This window comes from Ailuropoda melanoleuca, chromosome X (assembly GCF_002007445.2).
Source record: "Ailuropoda melanoleuca isolate Jingjing chromosome X, ASM200744v2, whole genome shotgun sequence".
NCBI classification, from domain to species: domain Eukaryota; kingdom Metazoa; phylum Chordata; class Mammalia; order Carnivora; family Ursidae; genus Ailuropoda; species Ailuropoda melanoleuca.
In genome coordinates, this window is record NC_048238.1 from 71499352 (window position 1) to 71512083 (window position 12732).

Here is a 12732-nt window from a genome sequence, read left to right on the forward strand (position 1 = left end):
AAGGGGTGCAGGCTCAGGCCTCGAGAGAGGGGGAGAAGCCAGGTAATGCAAGAAGCCCACTGAAGCCTCCTCTGGACTGCCACACCCAGAACCTGCCAAGAAGTGCTTCTCCTTCCAGATTTGTCCCCATCAGCTCCTCCCTGGCTTCTTGCTCCTGCTCCATCCCTGACCCCACAGTCTGACCTCACAGCCCCCCTCACAAGCCACACACTCTCTCTCTCAGTGGGGGGAGGTGAGGATCAGCCTCCTGTGCTCTGCCAGCAACCCCTCCCCTAACCCTAGGACCCTATGTTTGCCTTAAGCCTCCCCTCCTTCACCTCATGGGCAGAAGGAGACTGGGAGGGCCCTTCAGCCTCAGACTCTTTAGCTGAGAACCGGCCAGGAGCAAAGGCTCATGAGTGATGAAGGATAGTGGGAAGAAAGGCAGGCAGGGACAAGGGGCCCCCACCCTAACAGGAAACCACCCTTAAAAAGATTTTACACCCCCCTGGAAGGAGCCCTCGACCCTTTCCCATGTGATAGGTAGATGACAAAAACCTGATTGTATGACAGGTGCATGGAGGGTTAATCAGATTAAAACAGCCCACCAACAAGCCCCCCAAACCCCCTAGACTCAGAAACTCCAGTGGCAACCCTCCCGGGTCCCCTCCCTCTTCGGGAGCTTTGTACTGTGGCTCAATAAACTTTACTATCACTCAATGAACTTTGCTCTGCTGCCCACCACTCTTCATCTGGTCTACCTCTTCACTCTTCAGAAGAGGCATGACCAAGAAGCATAGGCACAGAAGGAAAATAAATCCTGTAACAAGGAGGCCCACTTCTTGCATCCCTCTGTGGGCACTTCAAAGGCCCCTGGCAGCCACCTGCATCTCTCCAGAGCCTATAGAGACTTCACCCCCACCCTCAGGCCACAGGTAGCTCCACTCAGGCCCCCAAAGCCATAGAGGCTGCCAACATTCCCTGACTCTTGGTTTATAAGCCCTTTATTCCTCCCTTTCTCTAAATCTTCCCTTGCAAGAGATCTGCCCACTCATCCATCCTAGATTAAAGTATCACCTTTTCTCAGTTTTACTCCAGAAATGCTTGTTGAATGATTTACCCAAATAAACAGGTTATGCTGTCATAATTTCTTTCTGGGACCAGATAGGGGAAAAAGAAAAATAAACGTGACAACTACCACTGCCCTCCTTTTCACTGGTGTTGGCTTGGGGATTCAGTATGGACCAGGGATTTGTAAAACTGTTTTAATGATTCATCCCCATTTCTTCCCTCCCCCATCCTCTCTTAGTCCTATATACTAAAAATTGTCTAAATTTTTTATTTCACCAAAATGATGCAAACCTGATATCTTATTTCACTTTGTGTAACATTGGCTTTTCCAGTATTCAGGACATATGTATTTTCCCTGGAGGACCTGGGCATTCAGATCAAAAGAAGAGAGTTAGCCGAAAGCAGGCTTTTAGAGAATTTTGTGTCTGAGAGCCTTCATTTGAGAATTTTTTTTTCCTTTTCCCTTCACTCTCATTAATCACTAAGAGATGAAATGAGTCTTTTTTCAGGAGAAACTAGCATAACCTTCCTCTGTATTATTCCCCTTCTTCTAGATACTATTTTCCCTTGGTCTCTGACACCCCTGTCTCACAGTTTCCCCCTCCCAGACCTTTCCAGCGCCTGCTTCTCAGTCTCCTTCGCTGAATCTTCTTTCTCTTCCTGATCCCTCCAAAACAGCAATAGAAATTAAAACTACCAGAACTATAATTTCTTGAAAGCTTATTATGTGCTAGGTACCCTTGTGCCAAGCACTTTAAATGTCGTAGCTCTTTAATCTTACAGCAACCCCATAAGATAGCTATTACTATTACTATTTCTAATTTACCATTTAAAAAAATTTTTTAAAGATTTTATTTATTTGAGAGAGAGCTGAGTGAGCAAGAGCAGGACCCGGGAGAAGGGGCAGAGGGAGAGGGAGAAGTATGCTCCCCACTGAGCCGGGAGCCTGGATGTGGGGCTCCATCCCAGGACTCTGGGATCATGACCAGACAGAAGGCAGACGTTTAATCAACTGAGCCACCAAGGCACCCCTCTAATTTACAAGATGACATTAATTCAATTACTATTTTTTCAAAGCCTTTTAAATTTTTTTAATTTTATTTATTTATATGCGAGAGGGAGTAAGAGGGCACGAGCGGGGGGAGGGGCAGAGAGGGAGAAGCAGACTCCCTGCCAAGCAGGGAGCCCAACGTGGGGCTTGATCCCAGGACCCCAGGATCATCACCAGAGCCCTAGGCAGAGGTTTAACCGACTGAGCCACCCAGGCGCTAATTCACTTACTATTAATTGCCACCTATTTCAGATGAGGAAAGAGGCTGGAAAATTAGGAAACTACCTAGGGTCCTGCAGCTAATTAGCGGTGGACCCGGGGTGAGACGCCTGGCTGACTGACTCCAAAGCCAGTGCTCCTTCCTAAGGTTAGCTCTCCTGCACAGCACCCTCTGATCTAGGTGCTAGTACTATCTGCACATGACACATGAGAAGACCGAGGTCTACACATATGAAGTGGTTGGCCAAACGTCATAAGAGCAAGTGGTTTGCGTGTCACACACAAGATTGGAATCTTCTAAGGAATGTTTGGTTTGACAGAAAGGAGGCTTTTCTACCTTGCTTTTTCTTTCCCTCTGGGTTGCAGCTAGACCTCCTGCTGCCTGGCAACCACCCCCCTCCCCGGTCTTCAGTTGCATTATCACATTCCATTCAAGCACCCTGTTGTTTCCCCGCCTGTGTCTTAGGTGCAAATAGTTGTGAATTTAACATATGCAAGAGGAGAAAGCAGCAGCTCTCAATGGGGGAGGGATTAATTATGCAATTAGTGGTGCTAGGGAGACTTCACTACGGGATTGGAAGAAAGGATCAGTTTGCTTTCCCTCATGATGACGCTAAATATGAATTCCAGGTGGGCCTGGGTGGCGCAGTCGTTAAGGGTCTGCCTTCGGCTCAGGGCGTGATGCCGGCGTTCTGGGATCGAGTCCTACATTGGGCTCCTCCGCTAGGAGCTTGCTTCTTCCTCTCCCACTCCCCCTGCTTGTGTTCCCTCTCTCGCTGGCTGTCTCTCTCTGTCAAATAAATAAATAAAAATCTTTAAAAAAATAAATAAATATGAACTCCAGGTCAATTTGATAAATACATGTAGATTTTATGCAAATGTGTACTAATTCTGAAATAATATATTTTGTTGTTATGAAAGGAATAAAAAAGAAATGTTCAAAAGCAACCCTTTTTAATTCTGCAAGAAAATAAATATGTGTTAGATCTCTGGATTGGAGAGAGACTTCTGAGTTTAAGAGTGATTAAAGAAGCGATAAAGGAGTCACCAGTAACTCTGAAGACAGCATTAACAGAAATAAGAGAAACAGCAAGCTGAGAAGTCCTAGCAACAAATAAGAAAAACCATAATAACAGCAATGTTCTATTGTGTTTCCATAGCTAACATTTATTAAAGTCTTACAAAGTGCCAGGCATATTCTAAGAGCTCTACATGGCTTCGTCCCATTCTCACAATAAACCCTGAGGTAGATTCGAATATTATTCCAGGTTCTAAACCACTCTTACTTAAGGGGGGAAAAACAGGAAATGTGTAAAATGTAATTATACAGCTTAACAAATTACCATAAAGCAAACCACCATAGGTGATGTGGTTTTGGAATATAGGTGAGGTTCGGTGTGGTGGAGTGCGGAGCCGACGACCAAGAAAGAATTCTTGAGACGTCTTTGGTGCAAAATGGTGGTTTATTAAAGCACGGGGACGGGACCTGTGGGCAGAAAGAGCTGCTGCCCCGGGTTGTGAGGGGTGGCTGATTATATACTATGGAGTTGGGGAGGTAAGAAAAAAGGGAGGTTGAGAAAGTACTTTCATATGTTAAAGAAGACTCACAGGATACCCGAGTCTTTGCCATTGTCAAGTAAAGGTTGTTTTTCCCTCTAGCAAGGCATTAACATGAAGATAGTTGGGAACTTTCTGGAGGAACATCACGTATCCCACCCAGGAGTGGGGGAGATTGCAAGGTGTCAGATTCTGCTTTGCCCTCAGCCAGCCTTCTGTTCCGTAGTCACAGGAATCAAGAAATAGAATATTGCCAGTACTCCTGAAATCCCCGAGTCCCTGTTCATCAAACCACTCTCATGACAGTTATGGCTATTATTTTCTTGCTTTTCTTTAGAGCTTTACCACTCAAATATGAATCCCCAAACACCACTGTTTTGTTTTAGAGCTTTATATAAATAGAACTATAACGCAAGTATCCTGTATCTGGCTTGTTGCCCTCACCATGAGGTTTCTGAGATTCAACTTTTTTGCATATAGCATTAGTTCCTCATTTTCAGCATTGTATTACAGCATTCCATTCTAGGAGTTTACAAGAAAGTTCATTCTGCTATTGATGGACATCTGGGTTGTTTCCAGTTTGGGGGCAATTATGAAAAATGTTTCTATGAACATCTTTTTTTCTGTCTCCTGGTGCACATGTGCACACATGGGGCATATACCTAGTGTGGAGGCCACTTTAAGGCAACAGGCTTGAGCAAGGGAAACTGGAGCAGGGAAAAAGGGCCCAAGGCCACGATCACCCACCGAGCTGAATGCAAACAGGCTCATTAAGTAGCCCACCTCAAAATAGCCATAGGCCCTAACTGACCATTTACAACCCAGCACAGTTCAGAACATTACCAAAAAAGGGAAAATTCTATACATCCCCATACACCCTCACTCCGCCCTATAACTGGCCCCTCGCCACAGCCTTGTTGCAGTCTCTCCTTTCCTGTCCTCCCTTGTGGTGTATTCCATAAACTTCTATCTCTTTGTCCTGCTTTGGGGTGAACTCTTTCACTGCCCACACTGACAGCCCCCATGGGATCAGAGGACCCCACACCTAGGAGTGGAATCTGGCTCACAGAGTATGCGTACTCTCAACTTTACTAGAAACTACCATACTATGTACCAAAGTTGTACCAACTGGTACTTCCACCATCAGTGTTTAAGAATTCCTGTTACTACATCAAAAACTTATGATGTACTACATGCTGGCTAACTGAGCATAATTAAAAAAAAAGAGTTCCTGTTGCTCCACATATTCACAAATACTTGGTATTGTCAATAAAGCTTTATAACTTTCACTTAAGGTTTTACACATCTTTTATTCAATTTAGTTCAAGGTACTTGATTTCGTATGCTTTTGTAAATGTATTATTTGTTTGAATTTCATTTTCTTTTTTTTTTTAAAGATTTTATTTATTTATTTGACAGAGATAGAGACAGCCAGCGAGAGAGGGAACACAAGCAGGGGGAGTGGGAGAGGAAGAAGCAGGCTCATAGCGGAGGAGCCTGATGTGGGGCTTGATCCCAGAACGCTGGGATCATGCCCTGAGCCGAAGGCAGACACTTAACCGCTGTGCCACCCAGGCGCCCCCTGAATTTCATTTTCTAAGTGCTTATTGAGGGTATATAGAAATCTAATCGATCTTTTGATGTTGATTTTGTATACTGATTTACTAATATCTCTGAATAATTATAAATTTTTATCTGTAGCTTCCTTAGAACTTTCTGCATACACAAGCATATCACCTGCAAATAATAATAGTTTTACTTCCCTTCCAATCCATATTCATTTTATTTCTTTTTCTTGCCTTACTGCACTGGCTAGGACCTGGAGTACAAAAGTAGTGAGGGTGAACAACCTTGTCTTATTCCTGAAGTTAAGAGAACCACTTTCAACAATTTAACATTAAGCATGACACTGGCTACAGGTTTTGATATACCATTTATCAGATTAAAGATATTTCCTTCCATTCCTAATTTACTAAGAGTTTTTAAAATCTTCAATGGATGTTGAATGTTATTGAATGCTTTTTCTGTACTTATTAAGATGATCATGTCTTTTTTTTATCTCTTAATATGTTGAATTACATTGTTTGGTTTTCTAATAATAAAATAACCAGGCATTCCTGGATTTAGTCCTGATTTATTTTTTATTTTTATAAAGATTTTATTTATTTATTTGAAAAAGAGAGAGAGAGAGCATGGGGGGGGCGCGGAGAGGGAGTAGCAGATGCCCCGCTGAGCAGGGAGCCCAATGTAGGACTCGATCCCAGGACTCTGAGATCATGACCTGAGCCAAAGGCAGACGCTTCACCAACTGAGCCACCCAAGGGCCCGGTCCTGATCTATTTGATCCTGACTTACTATAATTGTTATATACTGCTCAATTCAATTTGCTAACAATTTGTTTAGGATTTTTGTACCTTACTCCATAAGAGATATTAGCCTGTAATTTTCCTTTCTTTCAATGTCCTTGTTCGATATTGGTATCAAAGATTTGCTGACCTCATAAAACCAGCTGAGGAGTACAACCTCTTTTTTCTCTCTTCCTTTGGCTCTCTCCATTTACAAACGAAAAAACTGAGGTCCAATATGTTTAAAAAGATTATTTTTCATACCTGTATTATATCCAGTTATTTGCTTATAATCATGGTTTGTTGAACCAGCATCTGTATATTCATGTTTTTGATGTTTCACTATTACAAACCTGCTGAGAAGACCATCCTCAGTCACATACAGGTTGGCACATGTGACCAATTATTTCCTGAGGATACATTCCGAGCAGTAGAGTTGCAGCATGAAGGACTATGTTCCACAGGAACCAGAGGGGGAGTTGGCCCATGACATGACCTATTTTGGTAGCACTGGCTCACATTTAGGGCCCTTCTTCATTTCTTAATATTCTTATAATACTCTTTGACTCTGAGCTACTAGATTTTATTTTTGTTTTTTTAGATTTTATGCTTTTTAAGTCATTTCTACACCCAACGTGGAGCTCGAACTCACAACCCCAAGATCCAGAGTTGTATGTTCTACCAACGGAGCAAGCCAAGCACCTTTAGACTTTAATATGTAATATTTAGAGATCAATTCAGGTCTAAGAAATCACCAAATTACTTAAATTTTCAAATAATTTAGGTTTTTTTCCTTAACTTTTTAAAATGGAACTTTTCAAACACACAAAAAAGTATAGAGAATGATTTCATAAACTTCCATGTTCCCATCACACAGCTTCAATAATTATTAACACTTTGCACATCTTGCTTCATCTATAATCCCCCCCACAATTTCAATAGGGTACTTTATTTCCTTATTTAAAGATTTTTTTAAGTTGCTCAGTTTTAACAGTTTTTTTTAAAAGATTTTATTTATTCATTTGTCGGGGTGGGGGCGTTACAAGCAGGGGGAGTGGCAGGCAGAGGGAGAAGCAGACTCCGGGCTGAGCAGGGAGCCTGACGTGGGCTCAATACCAGGACCCTGGGATCATGACCTGACCTGAATGAAGGCAGAAGCTTAACCAACTGAGCCACACAGGTGTCCCTATTTAAAGGTTTTATTTTTAAGTAATCTCTACCCCCAGTGTGGTGCTCAAACTCACAGCCCTGAGATCAAATGTTGCATGTTCCACCGAGTTTGCCAAGTGCCCCTTAATAGGGTACTTTAAATCAATTAGTAGACATCATATCAAACGGTATGATTCTTCTGTACTCTCTTCATAGTTATATCTCCCCTTTTTCTTTTTTTTAAGATTTTATTTATTTATTTGACAGAGAAAGAGGCAGCGAGAGAGGGAACACAAGCATGGGGAGTGGGAGAGGAAGAAGCAGGCTCCCAGTGGAGGAGCCCGATGTGGGGCTCGATCAGAACGCCGGGATCATGCCCTGAGCCAAAGGCAGAGGCTTAACGACTGAGCCACCCAGGCGCCCCAATATATCTCCCCTTTTTCATTCCAAATATTTTTTTTTATCGGGGTGAAATTATATAACATGANCTTTTGAGTACTATTTGAGGTGCATTCTACAAGCCTGGTGGAAAAGCAGATTTTTCATTATCACTCAGTTCTACATGTTTATCCATTTCCAGCAAATGCAGGCACTTTCTGGCAAAGACTCATGGCAGAATTTAGTCTTAAGATGGACACAGACTTCTGCAAACTTCCAGATTCACAGCTCCAAACACCTTCACCCTAGCTGAATACTGTATCTTGAGGTACTTGATGTAGAAAATGTTGGGGTTTGGAGCCAATGGCCAAGAAAGAATTCTTGAGACATCTTTGATGCAAAAAGGTGGTTTTATGAAAGCACAGGGACAGGACCTGTAGGCAGAAAGAGCTGCACGGGGTCATGAGGATTGGCTGATTATATACTTTCAAGCTGGGAGGGGGTTAGGGATAGCACAAGTCTCTAAGGAATTTTGAAAGCAAGGTTTCTAGGACCTTGAGGGGGCTGGCTATTGTTAGGAAAAGATCATTTATTACTGTCTAGTAAAACCTTAGTCATGAGACCCGTCAGATATCTATCAGTGGACCATATACTTGGGGAATAATTGTCAACATGTATTTAGGGGGGTAGGAGATAAAGAAGTTTCCAAAGGAATTTTTATATGTTAAAGTAGACTTACAGGATCCTGGGGAATCAGGCTAAGATTGCCTTTGGCCCTTAGTAAAGCATTAACATTGAGGCAACTGAGTCCGTAGAGAAAGGCCACTCTGCCTGTTTCAAGGACTTGTTGATGGGTTGTAGGCAATAAGGATATTCAATTTTTTTTTCTTTTGTCTTTGTTTCCCACATCAGTACGCAATTGAAAAAAAAAGCTGATCTCACTTAGTTTTTCTGGAATGAGACTACATCACTCCCTTCTGTGTTGGGTTGTCCTAAATCCTCCTTTTATAAGGATAAACTCCAATAATATATTGATGAAAAATAAGATAACCACAAATTTGTTTCAAGCAACACATTGTTCCTACACTGTACCAACTAAGCCATGCTCCTCAGTCCAGCTTTTGGGAGTGGAGCACTGGCTGAGCTCTTCAAGTAAGTGATATGGTCATTCCAATCTGAATACTGCACTTTGTGTAAAAGTGGACTGTTTGCCTGTGGAGAAGCTGGATAAAGAGAGGAGCAACATGACTTGGGTTTTCATTCCTAAAACTCTGGCTCATTCCCTTATAAGCTGTGTGAACTTGGGCAAGGTAGTTAACCTCTCTGTGCTTCAGCTTCCTCATTGGTAAAATGGAGTGGTAACAGGAAGTCCCTCCTATGGTTGTAGTGAGAATTAAATGAATAAACACTTGCAGTATTTATTTTTTTAAGATTTATTTCTTTATTTTAGAGAAAGAGGGTGGGGAGGGGCAGAGAGAGTCTTCAGCACACTCCATGCTGAGTGTAGAGCCACACAAGGATTGATCTCAACACCCTGAGATCAGGGTGTGAGCCAAAACCAAGAGTCAGAAGCTTCACCGACTGCACTACCCAGCTGCCCCATCACTTGCAAAGTCTTCAAAAGAGTACCTGGTGCATTATAAATGTTTCGCCACGGATGACCATTATAACTATACCAAACACCTCTCTTTAAACTCTGAATAGCCTTGTAGATGGGATTACCTACCTAGTCCCCCCATTTCAGCCTCTTCACAGGAAATTTCATTAAACTCAGTAGCCTTAGGCTACTTTACCACCCATGTGAAGGAGAGAATAAAAACCTCAAGTGAGGAGTGCCTAGGTGGCTCAGTTGGTTGAACACTGGATTCTTGGTTTTGGCTCAGGTCATGATCTCAGGGTCATAGGATTGAGCCCCGCATTGAGCCCTGCGTCGGGCCCTGTATCAGGCCCTGTGTTGGGCCTGCACTCAGTGCAGAGTCCGCTTCAGATTCTCTCTCTCCCTCTCCTGCTGCCCCTCCCCACCATTCAGTCTCTCTCTCTCTAAAATAAATGAATAAACCTCTAAGTGAAATTAACCAAATAATTCATTTTAGAACAGGAACTATCTTTGCATTATTGCAGGGATGCCTGCTTAGCTAAAAAAGTGAAAGAGGCTGTCTAAATGGAGCTGAGATGGCCTGGGACTAGAGGAAGATAGCGGCTAAACTTCTCTGCAGAAGACTAACTGCTGAAGGAACTCTGGAGGATGGGAGCTGCTAAGCCAAGTGAGGGAGCCCAAGGGCCAGGCAGGAGGCAGAATGGAAGAGAAGTCTGAGTGAAACTATCCAGAAATTCTTTTGTATAATTTGCTGATAGCTTAATTTTTTTATTGTTTGGACTTTGGAAAAATAATTTATTTTAACATGGTTTAGGATAGCATATGCTTGATTAAAATGAAACAGCTTTCAAACACAGAAGGGGATAAAGTGAAAGTGAAAGTTTCCCCAACTTTGTGCAGTGGTCTGATGTGTGTTCTTCCAGATCTGCTTTTACACAAACACAAACATTCATGCTCTTGTCCTTTTTTTAAAAAAAAAATAAAAATTAGGTCATAGCAGGCACTTGGTTCTGACATTGTCTCTCATGTTATCTGCTGTGTTGGGATCAACTTCCTTCACTGTCCCGAACCCTCAGCAAGATCCTGCTATCTGCTACGTGCTAGGTCTTTGGACTAGCTCCTTAATTTCTATCAACAGTATTTCTCAGAGAAAAGAAGAAATTACAGTTTTATTTTACTATATTAATTTAATAACATGATTACAACCACTGCTTATGGTGCTCTTCCTCTGTGTCAGGCAATGTCCTTGGTGCTTTACTTGAATTCACACATCACTTCCTCAGAACAAACCCTTGGAAGTCAGTCTCACTCCTATCACATGTGGGTTTACAGATGAGACTGAAGAGGCCCAAAAGCTAAACAGGAGAACATTAAGGAGGGAAGTAAACATGTCAGAGGCAGGACTCAGACCTGAAGTGTCTCTTTAAGTCTTCACAATTACGTTATGAGGACACTTTGACCACAAATGAAGCAACTGAGGCTACAGAGTCCACAGAGCACAATGAAGCCACTGAGAATCTACCAGCCCTTTCATTTCATAGGTGTATCCCTTCCTGTAAAACACCGATGAAAGCAAGCAAGGAAGCAAAGATCTAAATGAATGGAGAGACGTGCAATGTTCATTGATTGGAAGGCTCATAGTAAAGATGTCAATTCTCTCCAAAGTAATCTACAGGTTTAACATAATTGTGATCAAAATCTAAGCAAGATTTTTCATAGATGCAGACAAGCTTATTCTAAAATTTATGAGGAAAACCAACGTAACTATGATAGCTAAAACAATTTTGGGAAAGAACAACAAACTGGGGAGAATCACTCTATTCAACGATAAGACTTATAACTATAGTAGATTGAGACAGTGTGATATTACAGGAATGATAGAAATAGATCAGAGAAAACAGAGAACCCAGAAATAGACCAACACAAATATGTCCAAATGATTTTATTAAAGACTTTATTTGTCAGAGAGAGAGAGAGAACACAAGCAAGGGGAGCAGCAGGCAGAGGAAGAAGCATGTTCCCCGCTGAGCAAGAAGACCGATGCGGATGTGGGACTTGATCCCAGGATCCTGGGATCATGACCTGAGGTGAAGGTAGACGCTCAACTGACTGAGCCACCCAGGCGCCCCCCAAATGATTTTTTTAAAGTTTATTTCTTTGGTAATCTCTACACTCAACATGGGGCTCGAACCCATGACCCTGAGACCAAGAATCTCATGCTCTTCTGACAGAACCAGCTAGGAGCCCCTCCAACTGATTTTTGATAAAGGTGTAAAAAAGATTCACTAAGAATCAAGAAAGATTCTTGTAAAAAGAATTCCGTAAAAAGATTCAAGAATAGCTTTTTCAAAAAATGGTGCATGAACACCCGAACATCCATTAACAACAACAATAACAAAAATAACTTCTACTTGAACCTCACAGCAGATAGAAAAATTAACTGAAAATGAATCACAGATGTACGTGTAAAATGTAAAACTAAGAAACTTTCAGTGGAAAAACTAAGAGAAAATCTTGGGACCTATAGCTTACCAAAACGTTCTTAGACTAGACATCAAAACACACGACATCCATAAAAGAAAATACATTATAACCTGGACCTCACCAAAATTAAAAACTCTTGTAACAGATGCTGTTAAGAGGATGAAAAGACAAGCTACAGACTGGGAGAAAATAATTGCAAACCACGTATCTGACAAAGGACTGGTATTCAGAATATATAAAGAACTCCCAGAACTGAACAGTAATAAAACCAAATGATTCAATTTAAAAATCAGCAAAAAACATTAAGGGAATTGCTCCAAAGAGAGTATACAGATGAAAACCAGCACATGAAAAGATGCTCAAAATCACTCGTCATTACAGAAATGCAAATTAAAACCACATGAAGCTACCATTATACACCAAATAGAAGAGCTAAAATATAAAATAGTAATATCAAATGTTGGCAAAAATCTGGAAAATGGGATCTTTCATACAGTGTAGCTAGGAATGTAAAATGGTAAGGCTCTTAAAATCATTCTGGAGTTTCTTGCAAAACTAAACGTGCACCTACCATGTAACCCCAGAAGTACACTCTTGGGCATTTATCCAAGAGAAATGCAAATACGTTCACACAAAAACCCATAAGCAAATATTCATAGCAGCTTTATTCATAATGGCAAAACCAGGAAACAACCCAAATGTCCTTCAGTTAGTGACTGGATAAACAAATGCTGGTATATCTATTCAATGGAATACTACTCAACAATAAAAAGGGACAAGCTATTGATACACACAGCAGCCCAGGTGGACCTCAAGGGCATTTCACTTAGTGAAAAAAGTCAATTCCCAAAGGTTATGTACTATTGGATTCCATTTACATAACATTCTTGAAATGCTCAAGA